This window comes from Pundamilia nyererei, unplaced genomic scaffold (genome assembly GCF_000239375.1).
Source record: "Pundamilia nyererei isolate P.nyererei 1_Seehausen unplaced genomic scaffold, PunNye1.0 scaffold00119, whole genome shotgun sequence".
Taxonomy (NCBI): Eukaryota; Metazoa; Chordata; class Actinopteri; order Cichliformes; family Cichlidae; genus Pundamilia; species Pundamilia nyererei.
In genome coordinates this window covers 1,486,986-1,493,043 of record NW_005187520.1, presented here as the reverse complement: position 1 = coordinate 1,493,043, position 6,058 = coordinate 1,486,986, and positions in this window count along the sequence as shown.

Genomic DNA, 6,058 nt, shown 5'->3' with positions numbered 1-6,058 from the left:
CACACACACACACACACACACACACACACACACACACACACACACAGGGAATTACAACGACATTTTCACAGTCGTCACAAACACAAACCAAATGTTAAAGAGTTCAGATTTTCACCTCCAGATTTTTATCCTTCCATTACAGTAGTTTTGCATGATCCACAGTTCACAATAAAAGCCATCCTTCCAGCCAGCCTTACAGTTTATAGTATATAGTATAGTATATGAGCTACATGACAGAAAATAAAGAAAAGCAGAGCAGAGGCATCTTAATAATTTGTTCCATTATTTATCAAAAGTCCCTCTGATATAATCAGTGGTGTTGAATAACATCCAGTTTCACACGTGATAAAGTTCACCTACACACACACTGATCAATAATTTTTGATCTTATCAGCTTTGTGACAATATGGAACTAGATAAGGTACTGTACATGTGGCCAGTTAACCTACTGACAGTTGGTGGGTTTCTATTTTTAGAGTCAGACTAAAAGTGAAGGCTAAAATGAAATGAAACTCACAGACAACAATGAACTGCTCAGATTTTCAGGACTCTTAGATCATGGGAATGTTTCTGTAGAAATCCTTAAGAATTTCTGAACTGTCCTTATTGAGGATCTTAACTTCCCAGTAACTCATCCAAACCTTCTTCCAAGCTCATCTTTAGAAGTCCATACAACCCTCTTAATAACAGGTTTATCAAGCGTTCCTGGAACTGTCACATTACCAACCTTAAAGTCACCTCACAAGAGAATTTTATCCTGCTTAATGACATCAGCACTTTCACCGGAAAATCCTCAACCATCCTTACGGATTCTCACAGCACGACCCACCCCTTAAATCCAAACCTCAGGCTTTCACTCATTCTGTGATATTCGCAGGTGACGTGCTGCTAATGTTAGGAGGATATCCCACCATTGAAGAACTGCTGCAGCGCCTCGTTCTCTCCCAGGACCTGGGCTGGCAGCCGGCTGGCTTCAGGATCCATTCAGCACAGTAGGGGGCGCTGCAGCGGCAGAGCACAGGATGAGGAGAAAGTCCAGCAGAGCTCTTCACACTGAGAATAAACAAAAAGGTAAATTTTTATTGAATTATTATTATTTTTACCAGCACACACAACAACAGGGCGATGATGTTAATAACCGCTGCATGTTGACGATGTTTGTGCAAAGCTTTTTTGGCCCACCGTCCAAGAAGGAGGAAGGGTGCATACAGACTTACATATATGCATGCATCATTATAGTGAGATTAAAGAGACAAAATGTGATCACAACATAAAATACTTGAGGCTGAGCTCAAACTAAAAAGCAGCAAAACTTGAAGCACAGACTGTAAATAACCTGCTTTTTGGAGCGTTTTGGTTGTCGCCATGTTGGTGTTTGGAGCTAGAAATGATTTGACTTGGAAGAGAGGATGCAATGCCACACTAGGAGCTACTGGTGGACTGCTTGGTTAGTGAGCTGCATACATGAATGTTGTGATTGCCATCAAAGACTGAAGACAAGGCAGATTGTTTACTTGTTTACCACACACATAGATCCTGCCACACAGATTAACCACACAGCAAGGGATTTTAGTTAACTGCACCATTCAGTGTGAAAAGGCAGCTGTGGCTCAGGAGGTAAAGCAAATGACCTGCCAGCAGAAGGTCAGATCCTGAACACCAAATTGCTCTTGATGCTTGTCTGTGTGTGTTTGAGAGACCATTAGGTATAACTGTGTGTCAGTGGGTGAATGTAGTTAAATGTGCTTTAACTGCTTGGGGTAGAAACTCATTTCTTTACATTTAACAAAACACACCATCGTTCCTGACTTTAACCTTTATCTGTATTTGTTGTCTGAATCACAGAAAGCAGTCACGCCACCATCCACGCTATGTTTGCAGATGAACCACAGTCAGGTGGACATGTCAGTATCTTAGAAAGAACTACTGACTTCTCTTCATTGGCTCCCTGTTATTGAATATGTTACCAAACAGACAGACACCTTCTCTACTTTTAAGATTAAACTTAAAACTTTCCTTTTTGATAAAGCGTTTAGTTAGCGCTGTATCAGGCGATCCTGAATCTGATCTGCATTTAATCATTACTTGTTAGTAATCTCTGGCTCTCTTCCACAGCACGTCTTTGTCCTGTCACCCCCAAATGGTCACGGAAGACCACTGCCCGTACCTGAGCCTGGTTCTGCTTGATGTTATTTCCTGTAAAAAGGGAGTTTTTCCTTCCCACTGTTGCCAAGTGCTCATAGTTTTCTCTGCATTATTGTATAGTCTTTTATAAAAAGCACTGTCAGGTGACTGTTGCTGTGATTAAGTACTGTATAACTGAAACTGAATTGAATTAAAGCTGCCTGCTTTAACCTGTTTTTTGTTTTGAAGATGGACAGCTGCTCCGTCTAATCACCTGCAGAGAAAAGGCCTTCTTAGAGAAAGCCTATACACAAATACAGCATACATCCATTTATGATTGCTTTAATTATGTATTTATAATTTCAGTTCATTCATCAACTTACTCTGAAAATGGTTAAAAGCAGAAAAGTGAGAACACACTTGATTTGTTTTTATTGGTAATGCGTGTCTGACGACACCTGCAGTCAATAAATCACCTGAAATGTCCTGTTTAAACAGCTCAGATCTGCTGGGACATGTTTGTTCAAACACACCTGTCTGCAAGATGGCCGCCAGTCAGTGGTGATTTCAGACTTTATCCAAGCTGCTGTCTTCAGGTACAATCCATGTGTAAGGACGGATTCAGTGTTCCATGTTTCAGATCCTCAAAGACTCCCCAAAGTGTCCACTGTTCCTCGTCTTTCTCTGTGTGTGCAGCCGAGGGAAATCCCTCCTTTAAAGAATAAAAATGTTTTCTTGTGGTTGTATGCGGTGCTGTGTGGATTGTCTCTGTCTGTCAGCTGGACTTTGAGCTTTGAACAGGAAGAGGCATTCGCACACCTGACAGAGGCGGACATCCATAAACCAGCCAGTCATATTCTGGAAGCACACGCATGCCGAGCCTCTCTGTAAATGTTGCTGTACTTTCTTTCTCCTCATCACCTCGTGATGTTTCACAGGGGGAATGAAAAAAAGTGTTAACAAGCTGAATGAAAGCATCCACACATCAAAGGCTGCTGTTTCTGTCTTTGCTGTGCAGAAATTCAAGTTCGCATTTATACATCTGCGAAGCTGAGGGTGTAATGTGTGATTAAGTGGTTCGGTGTGAGTTTCAAACAATTACATTTCTGTACTCTGATAAATATTCCCTCCGACACACCACACATGATCTGTTTATTGGCTGTTTGGCTTCAAACGTCAGATTCAGACCGCAAAGAGCCGATAATTCAGGGGTTTGTGGGGCGTGGTGGTGGTGTGACTGTACCTGCAGGCAGAAATGTGCCACATATGTAGTTCAGACAAATTTGTCTGAGTTACATAATCTGTAACCTATAGCCTATAACAAAAAGGGTATTTTACATACTTCTCTTTTAAATTTCTCCTGAATAGCCCAGTATCTATTTCCTCATGAGTCATGACACTTTCTCTACTGTCAGTCTGCTACGTTAACTACAGCCCTCTGACTACAGCCACACTTCAGTTGATGACTCTTAAACACTGTTTACCTGTTGTACACATAATGTCAAAGCTGTGATTTCTTCTCATTTTCCTGATAGATTTAGTTCATTTTAGGAATTTTAAAACTATTTAAAAACACAGAGATTTGCAGTAAATTCCCTAAAGAAAGCTGGTTTAAAACATCAAGATCACCATTCAGATTAAATTTCTTTCAGGGAAGATCCAAAACCTCTTCGGTGGTCACCAGCAGGATTTATTTAAAGAAAAACAAAACCGTAAATCTCTGAAATATCATCCTGCTTCTTTTTGTGGAAATAACCTCAAATTTGCAGGAAAATCCTGCAGCTGTGGCTTGGGCTGCCTGCTGATGCTAATACTTAAGCAGTGAGTCCTTGGTCCAGTGTCTGGCTGACCCTCCTTTACTGAATGTTAAAGAATTGAATGTTAAAGAACAGGGAAACCTTCAACCACGCAGTACTTTTGAGCTCATGCTGTGTCATTGTTTGACCAGCAGGTGGCAGCAGAGACTGAACTGTCATCAGTCTGATAATGAAAAAATGGTGTAATGACGTTTTTAACCTAATAAATAATTACATATATAGCAAATGGTTCACATCAGTTGATCAGTGCCTCTCCATCTGTCCAGCAGGTGGTGCTGCAGGACTACAAATTGCTCAGTCAAACTGTGGCTTCACAGGCTGACAAGTCAACCATAAGGAGTCAAACACAAAAAAGTGAACACATGAAGACAATAAAAGAGCAGTTTTGATGCTGCCCTGTAACTGGAAAAGTTTTTCCTAAAGAATTATGATATATGTCACACACAGCCACAACAAATATATATATTCACAGTAAGAAAGTGCTTCACAATTTAAAGGAAAGTGACACATTAAAGATATTATAGACGTGTACACACATACGAGTTGTGAAGCAGCCAGTAGTAAAAGACACATTCCCAGAATAAACTAAAATGAGTACGGTGTTTAAGAACAGGCAGGCCTATGAAAACAAGCTTTCACACGATTAAAGCAAACCACAGATTAAACTGAACTGACGTGCTGAGGAATTTAAAACTGCATTATTTCTAATGACCAGCGGGGGGCAACTGCTCTGAGTGCAAAGAGAAAATGGCCCTCGGCTCTTTGGATTTCTGACCTCAGCATTCAGTTTCCTCATGAGCGCGTTAGCTCACTTGCTCGTGTATGCAACATGATTTTTATTAAGTAAAATACAAAAATATCAAAGTGTTAGTCAATCAGTGTGAAGTATGAGATTCATGCCATCAAGTCCAGTTTTAAAATGTTAAAATACTAAAAAGGTGATGCCATCTTTTATATACAGTCTGTCCTTTACTTTAAACTTTGGAGCTGTGGAGGTCTCAGTAACAAAAAAGAAGTATTAGTGTTATTATGTCAATTACTTCTACTTAATTATGTGACCTTTAAGCCTTAAATGTGGAGATTGAACTGTAATCAGTAGAAATCCATCAGAGAAGCAGCAGACACACCTATTTTTGCTAGAGGCAAATGATCTACTCGGGTTTGTTTGTAAGCCATCGACTGGGATCGTTAAACAAATTCACCTCAGCCACAGTTCACGATGAGTCAGTGCTCCGGTACTTTGTGGTTTGTTCTGGATAATTGTGCGATTGTTTTAAGAAATAATCAGTGTGACTCACGTCACTCTGGTTTTCTTCACCCGATGGGTTTGAGTTCCACAGCAGATAGGAAAAAAAAGAAAGTTTCTAACAGCTGACTCACACAGAAAACTTTAATGAAACACAAAATGCTCTCATTGGTGAGCTTGTAGGAACACAAAGTGCGTCACCAGCACAGATTCAGAACTTCTGCATCAAAAGACTTAATTTCAATAAATCAGATCACCATGAAAACTGACAACATTCTGACACATTTTTAGTTTTTTTGAAATTTTGACTTTAAATCTGCAAATGAGGCTTCGTTTATTTAAATGTTCACACATCTGCAGAGTTTTCCAGAGCAGAAATCCCAACACTGGACAAATGCAGTCTTAAAATTATTGATCTCTTTTCATAATCTGGTGGACCCAAAAATGCATACATACACAGAGTTTAGTATCTATCTTACGACAAACCCATAGGGCCAACTCCATCTCCACCCTACCCAGCTGAGTCCCAATTAAGACAGTTAAAGTGTGTGTTAATTAAGAGGTAGTCAAAGCAGGAACTTCCAATCAGAATCTCTATGTACCTGATCCATCATCCTGTTCCAACATGGCTCTGCACCAGTGCAGAAAGCAAGGTCCATAAAGACATGGATGAGAAACTTTGGTGTGAGGCCTGAGTCCTGACCTCTGTAAGTACTGCAGGTGATTTGTATGGAGTAGCAGGTGTGGGAGCTATTGGGGATCCAACAGGAATCAGTGAGTAGACAAACCTCTCAGAAAACTGTACATGTACTAGAAGAAAGAGAGAATCCAGAGGCGAGATGTATGTATGTATATATATATATATATATAT